Source organism: Sturnus vulgaris, chromosome 23, assembly GCF_052056855.1.
Source record: "Sturnus vulgaris isolate bStuVul1 chromosome 23, bStuVul1.hap1, whole genome shotgun sequence".
NCBI classification, from domain to species: domain Eukaryota; kingdom Metazoa; phylum Chordata; class Aves; order Passeriformes; family Sturnidae; genus Sturnus; species Sturnus vulgaris.
This window is the reverse complement of record NC_142265.1, coordinates 6240475-6260234: the sequence shown is the minus strand read 5'-3', so window position 1 is coordinate 6260234 and position 19760 is coordinate 6240475. Positions and strand designations below refer to the sequence as shown.

Below are 19760 nucleotides of genomic sequence, written 5' to 3'. Positions count from 1 at the left end.
CCTCTGCATCTTGGGCTATATACAATATGATTTAAATGGCACAGTCACTGGAGAAAGTGGACAGTAAAGCGTACAGTATTTGAAAATAAACATAAAGCAAAATGGTTTGACATCCTATTTCACTTAAAATGTAAATGGTGAACATTCAGGGCGTGATTTACAACCTTTTTAAAAGCACAAATGTTTTTTCTTTTTGGCCCCCTCACTCAGATGCCACAAATCAGGAGAATTCTTTGCAGCATCAAGAAATCCCCCGTGGTGGGTTGGCTCCTTTTTGTTGCTATCCTAAGGAATAGACATGGATCCCCTCAGATCAGTTTTCCTGCCTCTCTTTTTGTTTTTCCCTCTGGTGTCCTGACTTGAAATGTGGCTTTATTGTGAATTTTGGGCTGTAGGCTGTGAGAGAGAGGAGGGAGAGGAAGGGGGTGCAATGTGTGAAGAGCCTGTTGCTCAAGAGCTCATTTCTGCAGCCTCTTGCCCTGGGTTAACACCTTTGCCTTCCTTCAGTCCTGGCTCTATCACTGCTCCCACCACAAGGGCAGTGTGGGAATCCCTAAATTCTCTGATTCCTGGAGTCACTCACCCAGGACAGCACCCAGCTCTGCTCATGTCGCTTTTTGGGTGTCCCTCCTAACCTGTCTCTGCTATATTCCAAAATATCGGCACTTCCAACCCTCCCTTCTCCTCACCCAGTGCCAGGACAGAAAATGTGCAGAGAGAACCCAGCCTGCACTGGCTCTGCTCCCAGCAAAGCACAGGGAACATACCTGAGAAGTTTTTTCGGGATTGAGCCACTGTTATTCCCAGATCACAGAATATTCGGAGCTGGATTTGATGCCTGGAGAGGCTCCTGGAACAGAGGCTGGGCAGAGTTAAAGGAATAAAGCAGGGATTTATTAAAAGACTTCAAAGGATTCACCTTGATCAGCACAAGAGCCTGGCCATGGCTACACCCAGGATGGGCTCAGAGTCTTGAGTTCTCACACTTTTATCAGTTTGGGTCCATTCCCATCTTGGGGTTCATTGTCCAATCCCAGCTCCAGGCTCTGCAGTCCCATCCTCCCAGATTCTCTCCTCAGTTCTCTGCTGTTTGCACTTTTTGGGGCTGGAGCTGCAGCGTGTCCTTGTTTGTGGGGCTGGAAAAGGATTGTTTGGTGTGCCTGAGCTGGGAGGAGGACTGGGAACACTTGATATGAAATTCAGAGTTATATCCCAATGCAGAACAGAATCAGCAAAACATGAAAGCTCAAACTTAAGGCATCAGAAGGGACCCACAAGGTTCAGCTCTTAAGGGAATGGTCCACATCAGTTGGGCAAGAACTGAGTGGAGCTCCAGCACACAAACCCAAAGCATCAACAGTGTCTGGTGCCCCAGAGCCATCACCTCCTGACCCCCATAAGGTACAAATCCAGAACCCAGATCTCCAGGAAATCTTCCTGCACAGAGAAGAGGAGACAGCCCCACTCTGGTCCTGTGCAGCTCCATGGCACCAGAACATTCCAGTCTCCAACCACAGCTACGCCACAGGGATGGCCCACAAACACTTCCCAGCCCCTCCTGTCCCTTTCCCAAGGGACAGGGATGCAGGATGCTGCTCTGAGCACCTGCTCTGGGTGCAGGGCTGGCTCCTGCACCACCTGAGCACACCCTGGAGCCTCCCAGCCCTACAGCAGAGCCAGCCCCGACTTTCCAACTGCACCATCCAGCCCTTAAATCTTTAATAACCTTTCTATTCTTTACTCTGAGCACACGAGTGTGGGCACATCTCCCCAGATCAAACCGAATCCTTAATTTAAGCAGCTGTTAATAAGGGTTAAATCTGCAGGCTGTGGTGGCCCCTCTGCTCCCTCTTCCCTGCTCTCACAATCAATGGAGTGGGAAGCCTGAAGGGTGTCCATTTTGAAAAGCCATAATGAATCATTTTTCCTTAGCAAATCTGGCAAACTTCAATCCTGGTTCCTGCAGCCTCCCTTTCACATGTCCAAGCCCTCTGTGACACATCAAATTTAATGAGACTGCACAGACCTCAAATAAGGCACTGTAGCACTGCTGGGATACTTTATTAAGGAGGATCAGACAGAATGTGTTTGCTGTTTAAGAGCCTTTAAAGGCAAATTACACTTCTTTTTGGGGGGATGAGAGCCTCCCATTTTTGTTCAGTCTCTGGCCCTCCTCAAACACATCCTGCAGGCCAATTCAAACACAGAGTTAAGGTTTCTGCAAACAGGGAAAGCAGCAAAATTGGCAGCGAGGGCTGAGAGACCAGCGAGGCTCGATTGAAGGTTGTGGGGTAGGACACAGACAAAGGAACGTGTTATTTCACAAAATAATAATAATAATAATAATAATAATAATAATAATAATAATAATAATAATAATCTTCTCTGACAAGCTGTGCAAGGGAACACCCCACCCTGCTAGCAGGTGCTGTCCTGCACTAGGTCCAGGGAAAGGCCAAATTAACCCTCCCTGGCTGGTGGAGAGGTGGGAAAAACTTTTAAAATCCTAGAATGGTTTGGGTTGGAAAGGACCTTAAAGCCCATCCAGTCTCAGCCCTCAGGATGGATGATGTGAGATAAGTGCTGAGCCATCCTTGGGGAAAAACTGGGGCAGCCCATGAAGAATGGGGAAAATGGAACATTATTTTTACTTTAATGTCCATATAAATAAATCTATTCATCAGAACCAGGCAGAGTTCAGTCTGCAGGCTCCAGATTTTGGGGCAAGGGAGGCTCTTTGGTTTTGCTTGGTTTGCTTGTGGATGCTGTCAGAGGTACAAGATGAAATCCTGGATGACTTCAGGAGCTTTTTCCAGCCATAACCAGCTCAGGTTATGCCCTTGCAGACTTTTTTTTTCCCTTGGAAAACCCCATTCTGTGCAAGGACTCAGTGCTGGAACTTTTGTTGGAGGCTGCAGCATTCTCATGGCTTAGCAACCTCCTGCTTAATTCAGAGCATCTCTTTTGAGATCATCCTCTGTGTCCACCTCTGGCCACGTCCAGCCCTAAAAAGAGCTGTAATTTATTTCAGCAAGTGCCCAGGCTGCTTTGGAAAGCCAAAATGTCTCTCTCAGCCTATGGATTCCAACCTAATTGGGGTTTATAAGAAATATAAAAATTGGACTGATTGAGAGAGCTCTCAAGGGTGCTAAAAGAAGAGAGGCTGTGTCTCAGAAGGTTTTTATGTGACTAGAGGAAAGTGATAACATTTTTACCTTGTTGGAGTAAGGACCCAGCCTTCCAAAAAGTGCAGTGAGAAATGAAATCGTTTACACATCACAAATGCTTTGGTTGCAGGATAAACCCAGAGACGTTTCCTGTGTCAGGACAACTGAGGCAGAACCTGTGGAAGGTTTCATTTGTTTTTTCTTCTCCATTTTTGGCTGTCTGAGGAGGTTTGGGCTCAGCACACTGAACTCTGTGGCGATTTGGATCCAGGTCACATTTTCTCTGAACCCACCTGCATTTGGAATCCCAGGAAGAGTGTGGTTAATGGATCAGTTTAATGACATCAGTTCTGATCCATCTCTAATTAAGGGCTCTGCCAGGAATACAGTCAAGCAATTCTAATGGCCCAGAGGAAAAATTGTGAAGCCAGGTAATGAAATTTGCTTATTAGACAAAATGGGAAGAAGGAGTGCAGGGGCACAGAAATCAATACAGAAAGCAGGGCAGCAGCATTTCCCAAGCCCTGCACATGGACACAGCCCAGCTAATGAAGTTCAGAGCTCACAAGTGGAATAACAAAACCCTGCCCTGCTCACAGCCCTGAGGATTTTCACCTGGAAAAGGTCCAGTGTATGGGAACTTCTCAACACTCTGTTCACACTGCAGCCTCCTCAGCTGGAGGATTTCATCCCTGCTGGGTTTGTGTGGCTCCCAGGGCTTTCAGACACAGCTCCCTGGCTCCTTCTGGAGGTGCCCGTGGTGGGATATTCCCAGGATTTAGAGCCAGGATGGTGACACGACTCTCCAGGATGGAGAAAAGCAGGCTCACACCTGCAGCCTGGAAACTTCTTGGCTAAATGCCATAACGGCCCCCAGTAGATCCCAGTAAACATTATGACATAAATATCCCTGGAAAAATGATTCACCTTTTTATCCAAAGAATTTTTCAATCTGTTCCCACCTCACCCTTTCCAGCGGAAGGTGTCCCTGCCCATGGGACAGGAATGAGAGGATCCTTTAGGTCCTTCACAACACAAACCATTGTGGGATTCTGTGATTGGCACACAGAAGATGCAGGTAAAAACAAAAAAACCCAGAGAGAAGCGTGGGTGCTGCCAAAAAATTAAAACCTATTTATTCTCTGGTGATCTACAGAATGTTGGGGAGGGAAATATTTATAGGTGAGATAGTCACAGCTCCAAACCCTTCACTTGCAGGCTGGTAGGAAAGGAATGAACCAGAGTCTTTGGTGTTTGGGGGTTTTTTTTTTGTTGTTGTTTTGTTTGTTTTTTTGTGGGGTTTTTTTGGTGCCTTTTTTTTTTGTTTTGTTTTGGTTTTTTGTTTGTTTTTTTTGTTTGTTTGTTTTCTTTTTTGTTTGTTTTTGGTTTTTTTTGTTTTTTGGGGGGTTTTTTGGTTTTTTTTGGGTTTTTTTTGTTGTTGTTGGTTGGTTTTTGAGGGGTTTTATTAATTTTTTTTTTTAAGGGGAAAAGTTAACTGAAGTTTATGAGCTGGAGCTGTGGAGCAGAGCCTTTTGTGTCTCGCTAGCCCACATAATTGCACTCCCCCCCTCCTCTCAGCCGGTGGCAAAGGAATGTAGGTGGAATGTCTTTACACCGAGAGCAGCTCACGCAGGGACTGCACAATGAGGGCAAGAAACAGGAGCCAATCTAAGTAAAGGATCAGGCAAGGAAAATAATATTGGGCTGTCTGCTACCACGCCTAAGCCCGTGAAATGCCTCCATGAATCCCCTGCTTCCTTCTGTCTTAAAATGTCCTCCTCCTTCCCAGAGGTTCAGGGCACAGATCTTGTTTCAGTCTCCTTTTTAACACTTTGCTTTTCCCCCCCTCTCCTTTCATCCTGCTGCCGTAGATATATTTATTTACTGGCAACGGAAAAAATCAATAAAGGAGAAGGAAATGACTTGGCAGCCTTCCGAAGTGTTAAAATCATTCTCATCTAATCGAGCCCCATTGTTTTTAAACGAGATTGCCAGCTCAGGAGCTTGGCCTCGATTTTCAGAAGCAACTGGTGATTTTTTTCGGGGGTGGGTTCTGGTTTTTTGGGGTGTCCTTAAAGGGACAAGTTTGGCACAGCCACGTGGGAAACACAGAGGTTTCTCCACCACACTCCTGAATTTATCTGTCCCTCGAGGGATCCCACCCCACAAGTTTAATTTGGGGGCATATTTAAGTGAAACAGCCCTAAGAAAGGCTGGACATCCCATAAACTATCCCAGCTGCCTTTCAGCAGAGAAAACTGGGAATGATATTAGAGACCAACAGCCTGAACGAGGTGCATTCCAATCTGTCAATTCCTCCCGTGAGTTATTGCTACTTAAATACAGACTTTCTGTCCCAGCAGTGAAATATTCTGGCACGTGCTGTGCAAGAACATGGAGATCTGACCTTCACACTGAGCTGCTCCTTGTGAGCTGGAATCTCTCCTGGATTTCTGCTTTTCCCACATTTTGAGGTGTATTTTGGAAAATCAGAAGAAGGAAGGCTCAAAACGTTGAGATGCTCAAAGATCCTCTCAGTTCCCGCACAAAATATTTCTTCCCCAGCTCGAACTAGAAAAGAAAAATACTCCATTTCTATTTGGACTTCAAAAAAACTATTTGTGCCATACAAAAATGGAAGTGAAAAGTGATTTCCAAGTGGAAGATTGGAACATTTAATTTGGAAGAGGATGGGAAGCACACCTCCACTTCAGGAATGCTCCATCTTGAGTTGAAACAGAGTCAATCAATTTGGGGATTTTTTTTTTTTCCAAAACAATGGTTTTTCACAGGGAGGCAACAGCTTAAATGAAAAGAGTCCCTTTATCAATATTTTAGTGGCTTAATATTTAGAAATTAAGTGTTCTCTGCTTCCACTTCATTGCAGGAGGACATGATCCCTTTTGGCACACCTGGAAAATACCAGAATTTGCCTTTTTTTCCCCAAGAGTTCTCCCTCCAGCACCTTTTGCTGAGTTAAACACCCATTATCACTCTGGCACCCCAATTTGTACCTGTGTTTTTCCCATGTCCTGATTTTCCTGAGATGTGTCTTTGGCAGGATTAGGAGTGGAGCTGCACGTGGAAGGACACTTCTACTGGGCTGAGCTGGTGACAATAAAAGTTTGGTTTGGGGGATGCTCTTCCCACTGCCCCCCCTGCCACCTTTGGGGTGTGCACAGCCTGGATTCCTGGAGCCCTTTAAGACCTAATGATCCCCTTTTTAGACCTGGATATTTCCTTTTTAGACTGAGAGATCCTGTTTTAGACCTCAAGATGCCCTTTTAGACCCACAGATCCTCTTTCAGACCACGAAATCCCTTTTTAGACCTAGAGACCTTTTTAGACCTTTTAGACCTAAAGATCCCTTTTAGACCCAGAGATTGCCTTTCAGATCTAGAAATCCCTTTGTGGACCTACAAATCCCCTTTTAGACCCAGAGGATCCTCTTTTAGACCCAGAATTGCCTTTTTAGACCCAGAGATCTCTCTTTAAACACTTGCACATCAATCCCATCCCCTCCAAGAGCGTTTTTATCCAAGAAGCATCAACACCAACAATCAGGAAATTATTCTGATGGAAAAAAAACTCTCCCCAAGTGCAGGTGTGTCCATGCCCAGAGCCCTCAGCCCACTCCAGCTGAGAGCAGCCGCTCTCCTCCACCATCCCAACTTTTATTCCTGCTGGGAACGTGAGCAAACCACGCAGGGAGGGAATTCTCTGACACTCCCCAAGAGCCAAAAGTGCACAAACCCCCAGAAACGTGCACCTCTGTGCCTTGGAGGTCCAGGGGAGAGGCCTCTCTCTGTCTCAGGCTGAGAGGAATGAATATTTTTGGGTGGGAAACATCTGCCCTGCTCTGGGGTTTGCTCATAATGGGGCCCATTGTGCGTGCAGGAGCACAAATAGGGGAAATCAATAAAGCAGGAAAGCCTCAGTTGTGAGATCAAATGCCAGCCATGTCTAATGGCTCCAGGATGCCTTCAGAACCCACCAGGTCCTGCTGGTTTGATGCCTTCACTTCCTGGCTATCCCAAAAGGAAAAACTCAAGATATTAATTTTCCTTTACAGAAATGGTGGTGAGAATGTAGAGCCAGGGAAAAGTTTTGGCTTGACCAACCTCAGCGTGTCCAGGGCATGTGTGGGATAAAGGAGAGTCCAGCACGACCCAGAGGGCTGGGATCCCACATTCCCACCCCAAAGGCACCACCAGCACCCCAGGAGGGGGGGATGATGTTTCTGTGCTGCATCACAGCCACCCTCAGATGGGAGCAAAATCCATCCCAATTCTCCACTGTGGAAACCATGTCCACCATCCTGCAGCAAGGACCAGACAGGGATAGTCCCAGCTCATTGAAAAGGAACCTCAGAGCAGATTTAAAGGATCTTGGGAGTCCTAAAATTGTGCCACCAGTGCTGGGCACAGCCACCCAGTGCCCAGGTCAGCCTTTCTTCCATGCAAGCTGGCACCAGGGGGAAGGAGCTGCATTTCAAACCAGCACCAGCCTTTGGCAGAGGGGCTCAGAGGAGAATAATGATGATGGGATTGGGGGGGGGGGAAAGAAATCATAAAAAACGAAATTAAAAATCACACCTGGCTTCATATTGGAAATTGGACTCGGCCACGGCGCTGTGTTTGGAGCAAACCTCTTTAAATGCAAGGCATTGTGTAGGGAAATTCTCCCTGGAATCCGGGATTCCGGCATTACTGCAGCTCCCCACGCTCCTGAAATCCCCTGGAAAACTGCGGGAAAAGCAACGACCTGGCAGGTCTGGCTGTGGTATGTGAGATCTGTGGGACAAGTCTCTGCAAGAGCTGCAGAGACAAAGACACAGGCAGAGGATGGCACAGGCACAGGGGTGGCACAGGCACAGGCAGAGGGGTGGCACAGGCAGAGGGTGGCACTGCCAATCCCCTCCCTGCTCCTCTCAGGTCGTGTCTGATAAGGAGACGCAGGATCAGCTCTCTGGGGACGCATTTTGGTTTCCCCTCTCCCCCAAAACGCGCAGGTTGTGAGTGGCACTCAAAGGGAAACGAGCGCTCCTTGTTTTGGTGTTTCCCTCCTTTCTCTTCATTTCCTCGTCCCAGTGGCAAAAGGGGAAATTGAGGGGACAGACACAACCGAGTTTGCACTGAAGGGGAAGCAATAAAACCTTCCTATATGCAATAACAACCTCTGCCACTCCTAAATATCCCCAAACTGACAGAGATAAAGACATTGGGAAAAGCTGGGGTTTGCTTTCTTTTCTTTTCTTTTTTTATTTTTTGCCCACCATGATAAAATGCAGTTTTCCTCCTCACAGATTTAGAGTCAAGTAAAAGTAGGAGTGAAGATGACAAAACTTCTGTACCTTCTGCTCCTGAGTGAGAGATTCTCCTTTAACTTTATGCAGCATCCAGCAAACTTCATGGGATCATTCAGGTTGGAAAAGACATCTAAAATCATCCAATCCAATCATCAGCCATCTTCTAAAATAATAAAAATCTGTCAAATATTCTTCTTCTTTTATTCTTCTTCTTATTCTTTCTCATTTTCCTCAGATTTATGGCGTTTGTTGTGAAGCACCTGCACATCAAGGGTGAAAAGGGAGATTTTATTCCGTGCCTGCAGTTTGTGGCACAGATTTAGGGATTTAGGGACTCTGCCAGGGGATGTGGGCACTGTAGGGTGACAATCAGGCACTGCCATCCCATGGGAGAGTGTCCCTGCAGGTGTTTAGGAGGACACAACCCTGGGGGTCTGATTTCATGGAATCACAGAATATCCTGAGTGACAAGGGTCATCCAGTCCATCTCCTGGCCCTTCACAATCCCAAAAATCCCACCCTGTCCCTGGGAGTGATGTCCTGGAGCTCTGGCAGCCTTGGTACCCATTCCTAGGGGAATGTTCAGTGCCTGACACCCTCTGGGGGAAGAAACTTTTCCTAAAATCCAACAAAACCTCCCTGACACAGCTCCAGTTGTTCCCCCAGGTCCTGCCCTGGTCACAGAGAGATCAAATTTGTGTCTGTGGCCTTTTGGGGCTTCACATCCCAATCCTTTAGAAGGAAAGCACAGCGAGGTGAACTTTCATTTTTCCTTGGGAAGAACTAGGAGGAGACATTCCTAAAGGGAAGGGGTCAGCAGGGTGTGGGATTGAAGCACCCAGGTGAAAAAAAAAACCCAAACTGAATTATTTGGGGGTGTAAAAGCCCCCCCAAAACGCCCTGCCAATGACAGGCTGTGTTTTCCACACTGTTAGGCTGCAGCAATGGGGGAGCCCTTTGGAAAGGGGCTGTTCCTGTGTGAAAATCCAGTTGTGAGGGGCTGGGAGGCACAGCTGGACACAGCTGCACACAGCTGTGGGCTGGCACTGGAGCTGCAGCATTTCAGCAGTCAGCTCTGGCATGTGCACAGGAGGCCCAGCAAGGGGAAGTGCAGTTTGCTCCTGGGTGAGCTGGGCCACATCCACCTTCTGCCACAGCTCCATGCTCCTCGCTTCAGGCTCCTTCTTCCCCTTTCTTTTTGTCCTTTTTTTTTTTTTTTTTTTTTCCCCTGAATTTTATGGGAAAAAAAAAAATCCTCCCTTTTGACCCCTTTCTCCTGGCAAATTTCCAAACGCTTCAAGCATCTGATGGGACTCTCAGTATCACCACGGGCTGGGATGGATAAATCCTAAAGCTCCCAAATATTCAGAGAGGAGAATGCTGCTGCTCCCCAAACCTTTCCATGGCCCCCAAACCAGTTCCAAAATGGGGAGAAGCTGCTGCTCCCCAAACCTTTTCCTGCTCCCCAAACACTTCCATGCTCCCCAAAGCAGTTCCAAAAGGGGGAGAAACTGCTGCTCCCCAAAAACTTTCCATGCTTCCAAACCTTTCCCTGCTCCCAAACCTTTCCCTGCTCCCAAACCTTTCCATGGCCCCCAAACCAGTTCCAAAAGGGGGAGAAGCTGCTGCTCCCCAAACTTTTCCATTCTCCCCAAACCTTTCTATGCTCCCCAAACCTTTCCATGCTCCCAAACCAATCCCAAAATGCTGCATCTGTTCTGTCCTCCTGATCGTTGTGCTGTTTGTCACCACGCAGATATTTGGAATTAACAACTGCTTGGAAGGATTTTTGTATTTACACAAAAAGCAAGGTCCCAGCAGAGCAGGGAAATGAGGGTGAGGGCAGATTAGGATCTGGCTCAGCACCCTCAGGAAGTGGCATCTTGTGGGCATTTATTTATTTGGGAAGCACGTGAGGTGCCCAGTGGTTGTTTGAACAGGTGACAAACACCAAAATAAATCAGCTTTCCTTCACTATGAGCGACCAGCTATCCATCACCAACATACCTGATGTCCAAGAGATCTTGAACAAGAACCCAACAAACCCTGATTTGCTCCAAAACGGCTCTGCTGGCCAACAAAGCCTCATTCAGCCACTCCCCAGCGGGGTAAGGCAGCACCACAGCGAACAGTAAAAACCCAAATAAATGGATTTTAGTGCTGGCTTCTGGCCAGATCTCCGAGTCAGTAAAATGGGAAAGCAGTGTGGGCTGGCTGGAGTGGCTGTTTGAACTCTGCCCACTTACAAGGTGGTGCTTCCGTGGAGAAGAGGTGGGGGAGAGGAGGAGGAGGAGGAGCAGGCAGAGCCCTGGGTCCCTGCTGAAGGCAGCACCAGCAGCTCAGAGGTGAAGGAAAAGAACTCACCAGGCTGACATCTGAAGGGTTAATGGGATTGAAGCTTTGATCTCCCAAGAAAACACGCTGAAAACGTAGCCCAAGGCGTGCTCACCATTTTGTTTGCCTGTAAAACAATGCAATTTGATTTTTGTTGGCTTGTTGTTTTTAAGTGGAACCTCATGGGTGTTCTGTTAAATTCAGCCCACAAAAGCAATTTGTGTCATTTTAATGCAGCTCCTGTGCTAGAAATGTTTGTTTTTAAATGCAAGCTTTATTGTTTTCATTGTTGGCACATTAAAAGCTCGATCAATAAGAAAAGCAATTCGTGATGTCGCCCTTCAAAATTCCAGCCTTATCTACCCCATAAATTGGGGCAAATTTGAAAGTGTGAGGAATAACACATAAGCTCATTCTTTTGGAATATGAAAAAAATAATTCCAGATCTTCTGTGCTATGACCTGTCCCTATCCATCATCTGTCTTAATATTTCCAGGAGAGTCATGCTGAGATACAGCTCTGGGACAGAGGATGGAGCAGAGCATTCTTTGATTTATTACTGTAGTAGTTATATTTTAGTGCAGGCATCACTTTTAAAATGGAAGAGAAACCTTCTTTCTGTAGGAAACATCCAAACCTTGACCAGATATGCAGTGTTTTGGGTACAGATTAAAAAAAAAGTTCTCCCCAAAATGGGGAAAACTCTCACAAAAAGGGTCAGAACCCAAAGCCTGTCCTCATGTCTGACTCCTGATCTGCTGCTGGCTTTCCATTTAGCCTTGTACAATTCCTTCTACCTCTCAGGGCCTCCTTTTCCCACCTTTACCCAGGGGACAGCACTACAATGGGTTTCTTGCTCTTTGATATTTGAAACACGCTCAGAGATTCCTCAGATGGAGGAGGGAGAAAGAAATCATCATTGTTATATTTTTATAGCCCGTTTCTCCCTGCAGGGTCCCAGAGGTATTTTAAAGTCTCCCTGGTCTTGGGTAAGAAGGAGCAAAGAAAAATCAGAATAAATTTGCAGGAGCAGGACTTGGATGATCCTTGTGGATCCCTCCCAGCTCAGGATATTCCGTGATTCTCTCACTGATTATTGGATGTGGAGCTGCCACTTTCATTTCCCCCAAAACATCCCCTCCTGATTTCACTTTTCCTTAAAGAGGTTGGCATTACAAGCAGGAACAGGGATAGTGTCAGGTATGACTCTGCACGCCTTCACACCTCATGAAATCCCATCCAGAATGGTAAAATTAATGAGGAAAATTGCCTACTGCAGCAATTTCTGAAATAGCTGTAAATGTTTTATTGCCCAAGCATATGCAACAGCAACTTTAGCAAACATGCTCCAGCGAGTGTGGTGGAGAAAGGACACAACAGGATCTCTTGGAGAAGCAGACAGCCATGGCCAGACTCTATTTCTAAATCATCTATTTCTAAATTGGCATTAATCAGCTGATGACTGCACAGCTTCCTGTAGCAAACCACGCTCAGCAAAGACATTCCTGCTGTATCTCCTCAGTTTCCTGGTAATGCCACCAGACTGGCGTTTTTCAAAACAATCAAAGAGCTGAAAATGTGCTACAGGGGCTCCTTGGTGCCTCAAAATCAAACTGGGTTTGGGTTGGCACCCCAATAAAGTCTTCGGGGAAATGGGTGCTTGCTCGGAGCTCCCACCAGCAGTGGGATTGTTTCATTTGGGTCCAAGATGTCTCTGCTTGACAAATAAAAGAGAAGTGAGTGCCTGGTAGATTTGGGGGTTCTGGACCAGCCCAGTCACCATGGCAGCCCAGGCAGGGTCATTTGTCCCCCCTGTCCATCCAGGGCAGGGAAGGACACCCTCCAAGTGTTCCAAACTTCCCAAATCATCCCCAAACTCACTGCTGGTGCCTGAGGGACAGTCTGTCCCAAGGAGCCACAGGGAAGGACCCTGCAGAGCCATGGGAAGGACCTGGAGGTGAGAGAAGGGCACCAAACCAGCCTGGGGACCCTGAGCTGCTGCTGGACCTTGGTGTCCATCTCCTCCCAGCTGCTGCCAGCCCACCAGGTCCCCACAGCAGGGACAAAGTGCCAGGGTGGCTCTGAGGAGGTGGCAGGAGCCTTCCCTCGGGAGTCATTCACTGGGGGAGCAGAAAGGAAAGCACAGGACTGAAGTGGCCACTCTGCTCCCTGTCAGTGAGATTTGATCCCAAGGGGTTCACAGCACCAGGGACTCCCCCCTGACCCAGCCCAGGGTGCTCAAAGCTTTTGGCATCTTGCAAGCTCAGCTCAGAGCTGCAGAACTTATTCCTTAGACCAGCAAGTAGCTGGGGATAACTCATCTATATGCTGGAAGTGCCTCCCAGAAAACATTTGCTAAATAATTTAGGAACAAAATCCAGCGATGATAATAAAAAAATAAAAAAAAAACCCAAGAAGTTTGCTCCCAGATGATCTGCAAATACAAAACAGCAATAAATCTATCAAATGAACTCACCTAGTGCTACTCTCATATTCCCTACCATCCTCCCAATCCTGATTCTCCTCTGATTCAGCAGCTTTCCTCCTTTTGGCATTTCTGATTTCTGGCTGGCAGGGCTGGATGTACTTGGTTAGAATTCAATACCACGAGGGGGTTTAGTAACTGAAAGCTGCCTCTTTTTTTTTCTTCTTTTTTTTTTTTTTCTTCCTCTTTTTTCCCTTCCTCTCCTCAGCAGCTCACAGGAGGTAAACAAAAGTTTAGAAGGGTGCCCTGCACGATTAAGGTCGGTCAAGTTTAAACTGCTTCAGTCCTCCTCAGGTTCCACCAGTAAAAGTCAAAAGCTCTTTTTACGTTCTTCAATTAAATGAAAAGAGGAAAAATGAAACTGCTGTTTGAATTCTCTGAAAAATATGAGAGCAGAGCCCTTGCCAGGGTGCTGTAAGAGCCAGCAGGAGCCTGTCCCAGGTGCTGTGCCTAAGACAGGTCTGGACTCTCATTAAAAACTTTAAATGAAGTAAAGCAAAGAAGAAGAGAATGAGACCAAGAGAAGGAGCAGCAAGCTGGAATTCTCTTGCTGGCCCTCCTCCAAGCCAGGGCTGGGCTCTGTGTTACTTTGAAGATCAATGTCACACAGGGGCCTTCAGCCAGACCCAGCTTTCCATGGATGGACAGCCACGGTCACAGTCCCTTCTGGATCCATCTCCCCCACAACACCCATCCTTAAACCTTAATCCCAGCTTTTAGAATCGCTGCAAAGAGGGGAGAGGAACACTAACAGCGAGGAGACAGATGGTGCCATAATAAAATCCTCTCTCTCTCTTCTTACTTTTTTCCGTTGCTTTTGCTTTTCAGGAGAGTTCCCCCAAAAGCAGATCGTGCTTGCAGTCCACATGTTCATTTTGTGCCTGCTAGGTGATCCAAAGGAAGGGCTGAAAACCTTTCTGAGCTGATGGCACTAATCTGATGACCTGACAAAGCTCAAACCAAGAACCAGTTACTAGGAAATAAAGAGAAACCATGGCTGCTCTCCAAAAGAACTCATAAATCTAAACATCTCCTGCTTGCTCTCCTGTAACAGCTCTAATATTTCTTCTGCTTTTACCTTGTGAAGGCTGTTCATTATTACTTTCACCTCTTAGCCTCTCTCAGGATGTCAGCTCCATCTGCCACAACATATCTGGAGTGAATCTCAGCAAGCACAGCTCAGGTGCTCACTTCTCCCCTCCTCCTGAATTCTCATACTTGACACAACCCTTCAGAATATATAGAATTTTTTTTTCAATCAACATGCTGCAGTCTCCTCACCCCTTGACTTTTTTTTCCCCCCTCTGCCTCTCCGTCCCCAGTCACTCTCTGCTCGTCCTTCATTTCATTCTTACCTTGGAATTACTGAGAGTGATACAGAGGATGATGATGCCTCATTTTACTGAGTAATGGTTTTACTGAACCTCTCAGCCTCCACTTCAGCTGGCACATTAGCAACCAGAGAATAAACCCTAATTGTTCTGACACTTGCCAAGCCTGAGCACAGGTAGGACTGAAGGCTGCAGCTCTGCTTGGAGGAGCAGAGAATCCCAGCCTTTGTTGACTCGTACTTGGCTTCTCCCGTACAAATGTTTTCTGAGCTCCTTTCATCTTTCCCTCGCTGCTGCTGAGCATGTCATTTCCCATTCCCTGTTATTCAACAGCCTTTATATTCACACGCAGCCCAATTTTCTGCCAATATCATCTTTTCATTTATGTCAACTGGATTACATGTTGCTCCTACCTGCCTCCGAGTCACCGCTCATTTTCTGTGGCAGGTGAAGTTACCTCACAGCACACAGAGCGGGTTTTATTCCACAATTGCATTCCTTTATGTCTTCAAATTGCTTGCCATAGAGCAGGCTGTAATTCTCCTCTGGTGTAAAGCTCATCAAGACAAAATAGAAAGATGGGAGCTGGCACAGAGGGTTCTGGTCAGCTGTTCCTCCAGCACGAGCCTTTTTCCAGGAATTACAGGAACAGACATCGCTGAGGAGGATTCTAACACTTGTGGGATGAATAACCTGTCAGTAGGTGAGGCTTTCTCTCTTGTCACATTAATTAGCAGTCATCTCCTTCCTTTAAACATAATCCTTCCAAGGCTCCCAGCTTTATTTATTTCTTTTTTTTTTTCCCCTGCAGTTGGGTGTTCTCCCTCCAGGCTCGGGGCTGGCGTCAGTAGATGGCACTGTGACATTCACTCTTCCAGCTTCCTTTTTGTTCAGCCTACGAGCAGAGATTTGAGTTTTTACTAAATTTTTTGTGTGTGTGTGTGTGCGTATTATAATTAGTTTTTGTTTATGCAAGGTTCTGGAGTCCTTCGGGAGCAAACTGTGGAAGCAGGGAGATAATTTGCTTTTCTGCTTTCGCCCCGCTCTCTGATTGAGGTCAGTTCTTGAGCCACAAGCAGTCTCTGGGTACCAGTCACTGAGGTGATGCTGAGACTCCCACAAGAAGGGATTATCCTGCATATTATTGCACCAGCCTGGCTCCAAGGCTGAACAGGGCAATGGAAGTGGGGATGCAGGGGCAGGGCCCTCCAGCAGCTCAGCAATCCCCCATGCCCAGCTCTTTTAATCCTGGCAGCAGATCCGTGCTGCTGTTTTGGGAGGGGACTCTGTCCCATCCAGAGAATGGCACATCCAAGTGGGAACCCATCCTTGGAGTCCTTTGGTTGAACTCCTAATGTTGGGAACCCGAACTAAAGATCCAGGACTCATTAGCAAACCCTGAAATTCAAAATTTGATTATTTGCGAAGATCTAGGCTGGGGTTAGTCCAACACATCCAAAACCTGTGGAATGTCAAGGCAAAAAGGACTCAAAAGAGAATAAAATTCAGTGCCAAAATTTTGTATATTTGAAGGCCTACACCATCAGTGTCAGATACCTCAAGATATTTGCTTTCTTTTTGGAGGGAGAAAATAACAAACATTGTTATGTTTTATCCGTGCTTAACTTAAGATTCTTGATCTGATGGTACCTGGAAACCTCAGTGAAGGCACAAAGCCCTGTTGAGCTAAGTGCTTTTCAAATAGGAGATAACAAATGGATTTGGATGAAGATGTTATCAGCTGATTTCACAAAAACCTTTCTGTTAAAAAAAAAAAAGTGAGCTGAATATTTATCAAGTTTTTTACTAAAGCACCTTTAAAATTTTCTTGTTTTTTCCCCTCTGTTTTAAACAGCAAGTTCACCCCTCCCTTTAAAATTTTGGTCATGATTTAGCAATGAAAAACATTTTGTAGATGCAAAAAGACAGCAGCAAATGAGGGAAAGGAAAATTATAAAAAATTTACCCCAAAAAAAGAAGTGTTAGCATAAACATCTCTTGTAAATATAAACATGTGCCCGTGGATTCAGTCACACGCATGCACAGAGTGCATTTCAGTGTACAAAATGTCCTTTTGACCTCCTAGGATGAAGTGTCCTTAGCAAGAATTACAATTATCATCAAAGGTTGATTAGCAAGTGTCAGATTGACAAGGAGTCATCAACAAATATAAATATAGGTCCTGGAAGGAATAGAAAGTCTTTGTGGGAGCTGATAGCTTCTCCCAGCACTGAACCTTGATGTTCTACTTCTCCATGACTTTATTTTTACTCCAGGGATGTCAGAGAGAGAAGAACTCAGTAAAGCTCAGTGGGCTTTAATATCTGCCTGCAAAACATATTCCTCAGAGTGTGACTGACCAGTTGTAACACCCCTGAGACAAGGACAACCCAGAAAAAAAGTTGTGAGTTACTTCAGGGAGCATTTTTGACATCAGAGACCCCCGAAATGTAGCAGGGGAATTATTTTCCTTTAATATGCTTACAGCTAAAGGATTGGCTTCCATTCAACTAATAGAAGTGTTAGTGCTTCGAGCCTGCATGCCTGGCATTCCTGCAGTAATACAATTCTGTATTAAAATCTATTCCAGTTGCTTGATTTATGAAAATGGTTCAAACGTGCTGCACTCGGACCCAGCTCATTGGATCAAAAGGGGAAGAAGAAATTATATATATATATATATATATAATTAATTTTTAACCAGAAAGAAAAAGCAAGTGAGAGAGGACACACTGTTGTCCCTATCTCAGAAGTGGAGCTTTAGCCCTTATAAAAGTTGCCTGTATCCAAAATGTGACAATTTTATTTCAGAAGGTGACGACGTTTTAAGAATTTGTTGCAACTTGTGGACAAAGCCGCGGTTGATTCGCTCTCCAGCATTCCCTGGATTTTGTCATATGTCAATACATCATGTTAATGCAAGTTTTTAAAAAAGGGGAAGAGAAAGCAAAAGCTCCCTTCCTTTTTAAGTATGAGTAATCTATCCAAATCCTACTGAGACACACAAAGGAACGCCGGCAATTTTCCCTTTCATAAAATGCGGACTTTCTTTAAATACTTCCTCCCTACATTTTCAAAGCGGGGCTGTATGAAATGAAGGGGAAATGACACCCTTCCCCATTGAAAAGGAGATTATGTAAAACTGCCTGGAGAAGCCAGCCGTGTTAATGCAAATACAAGTATGATCTTATTCATAAGTTGCCATTGTGCTGGCAGAACATGCCTGGGCTCCGTGTGTCCACCTCCAGCTCTGGCTGAGGAGGGAAAAAAAAAACCTTTTTCTTTGGGATCCACGCTGCTCCCGGTTTGCAAATAAATATGAAACCCCAAAGATCACTTTAAAAGAAGTGGAGGGCTCGGTTTGCCATTGTGCTGAGCACTCGATGCCACTTGAAGTTAATGAGAGCAGGCAGCAGCCCTGACAATGAGGCACGGTGAGGATTTTGTGTGCCCAAAGGTGCTGGGGACGCTCAGGGCTCCTTCCCCACCCCTGTGCTGGCAGCCAAAGCACTGAGTGGGGACAGCCTGGCCCTAAGGAAGGGTTTGAAAAAGCCAAACCCACTGATTGCATTAGACACAGCCCCTCCTTCTGCAGCCACTCCTGCAGCTGGAACAGTTCAGGTCATTGCCAACACCCTCAGCTGCACGATGTGCTGCATTGGTGCCCTGCTCCCTCCGAAAAATTAAAATCATCCACTCATTAACGTTGGACAAGACCACCAAGTCCAACCTTAATTCATATCCTGGACCTGGAACCGCGGGATCAAAGCATCAATTCACCCCAAACTGCATCCGAGACCAAGTGATGCCTCAGGGGAGCACAAAGCAGAAGGAAAAGCTGTTGTTGCAAAGTTCTGAAGTCCAATCAAAACCCAGCCTGTGGTTGGAAAATTCAAGATATAGGTACATGAGTTTGGCCTTTTGAAAGGAAAGAATATTGCATGGAATAGGGGAGCCCTCAGCCAAAGGCAATTAAATAGAAAGTGGCTGGAGAAGCTGCACTGCTGCAAACCCACAAAATGTGACCCTTACCTTGCTCAAAGTGCCCCTTTCATCCTTGGATGTGACCAAGAAAAGCCAATCCTGGGACATTTTAAAGTAACTTCACATAGGAGCTGACCCTCTGTTTTCTGCCACTCACTTTTTCATCTTCTCTGCTTTCCATGGAAACTTTCTGGTTGTGTGAGGGAGCCCAAGGCCTTGGCTGTGTGTATTTAACTTTGGGCTGCTAAAGAAGGTCTAATTAATCTTCATTATGGGTGACTTTTGAAATAGATGCCTCCATGGAGTGCCCTTCCTGTGCAGCTCCAGTCCAGAGGACTTTCTGGCTCAGCCTGGAGGACCCTGGGGTCTTATCATAGGAAAGGCTGTTCAGTCTTTGATGGAAAAATGATTATAAAACTCTTCCTACCCTGCTCCACTTGTATATGGCAGCTGGTACCAGTCAAACTCTATTTATTTGTTTGCTAGTTAAAGGTAGACAGTGACCAGGCTAAACCAAAAATCCACATTTTTTTAAATTATCAGTACTTCTTCAAAGCAGAAAAGTTTGATTCCCCCCTCCCAAAAAAAAACTGCAGCAGAGATAATTCCCTTATTTTTAAATAAGAGGAATAGCAGGTCATTTGATAGAAAAATCTACTTGATTTAATCCCTGGGGGGTTAGTTTTGGTTATTTAGGGTGTTTTTAAAGCAATACCTAAAAAAAAAAAAAATAAATAAATCAGGAATTTACTGCTTGCATCACAGCAATCTGAGTGGGTTTTAAAGATAACATCTGAACTACAAGGTTTTCTAGGCTACAAGAAAGCAAGAATTAATGGAAGATAAGTTTTAGCAGTGGCAGTGCCAAGTTCAGCCTGGTTCAGTGCCTGGTTCAGCAGCCAGGAGCCAAACCCAGCCCTTGGTTGAAGGTCTGGCCTTTTGGAAATGTGTAAAACATCACAAACCCCACCATGGTGGAAATTCTGATTTCCAGGCATTTAATTACTTTGCTTTTTAGATCCATTTCCACTGGATAGAAGCACATTAGGTCATTGCCCAAAATCTTTATCTGAGGGGTCACATTTCCAAGTGTTTCTCTGCTACAGGGACTCAAACATGACATGCATCAACACCCCAAAAAAAAAAAGAGG

At 45.8% G+C, this 19760-nt stretch overlaps 2 long non-coding RNA genes across 15 annotated transcripts in view; one reads left to right on the top strand and one right to left on the bottom strand.

Moving 5' to 3' along the window:
- Positions 1–19760, bottom strand: part of LOC148221359 (uncharacterized) — a 50703-nt gene that overhangs the window by 16528 nt on the left and 14415 nt on the right. For 3 of the 14 annotated variants that reach the window (XR_015808161.1, XR_015808153.1, XR_015808164.1), the window contains exons 1-5: positions 15039–16033; positions 10840–10936; positions 8521–8735; positions 6182–6275; positions 768–5738 (exon numbers count right to left, since the gene is read on the bottom strand). This is a non-coding gene — a long non-coding RNA (uncharacterized LOC148221359). Of the gene's footprint in view, positions 1–767; positions 5739–6181; positions 6276–7762; positions 7913–8520; positions 8736–10839; positions 10937–13285; positions 13376–14649; positions 14919–15038; positions 16035–19760 lie in introns of those variants that run through there. The other 11 variants (XR_015808152.1, XR_015808165.1, XR_015808158.1 and 8 more) reach the window with 9 other exon arrangements.
- LOC148221360 (uncharacterized) lies at positions 14986–17223 on the top strand. The gene is made up of 2 exons (XR_015808166.1): positions 14986–15328; positions 15437–17223. It is a non-coding gene; the product is annotated as an uncharacterized LOC148221360 (long non-coding RNA).